Below are 660 nucleotides of genomic sequence, written 5' to 3'. Positions count from 1 at the left end.
AAACAGAATAATATAATGTCTGCTGACAAGGCAGCTCTTATTTTAATCTTGAGGATGGGAAAAGGAATGCACTTGAAACTTTTTTTTAACATAGAACATTTGATTTATTTATCATAAAAATGTTATTTACCCAGCTACTCAGGAGGAGGCTGAGATCTGAAGATTGCGATTCAAAGCCAGCCCAGGAAGAAAAGTCTGTGATACTCTTATCTCTACTTTTATCTCCAATTAACCAGCAAAGAATCAGAAGTAGAGGTTTGGCTCAAGTAGTATAGCAGCAGCCTGAGTGCAAAAGCCATGCAAGAACATACGGCTCAGTACTGACACACACACACACACACACACACACACACACACACACACACACACAAATGTTCTTCAAAAAAAATCACTGGCTGAGAGAAAAGCTACATTCTCAGATATTCCAAATCATCCTCAAATGCTGTGAACAGGGTGGATCCTAATACACTTATATATACTTGTGTGCTATCTACATATTTACTTATAAGTTATAAGCTAAATCTGGCTTCCATGTATAAGGGAAAACATGCATTCTTTATTAATCTGGGCCTGACTTTCTTCACTAAATCTAGAACCCAATGTACCTACTACAAAATGAAGAAGAGTGAGGAAAGAAGTGGGTAGAGGAAGGATGGGCGA

This window comes from Perognathus longimembris, chromosome 5 (assembly GCF_023159225.1).
Source record: "Perognathus longimembris pacificus isolate PPM17 chromosome 5, ASM2315922v1, whole genome shotgun sequence".
Lineage (NCBI taxonomy): Eukaryota > Metazoa > Chordata > Mammalia > Rodentia > Heteromyidae > Perognathus > Perognathus longimembris.
Note: the sequence above shows the minus strand (reverse complement) of the source record.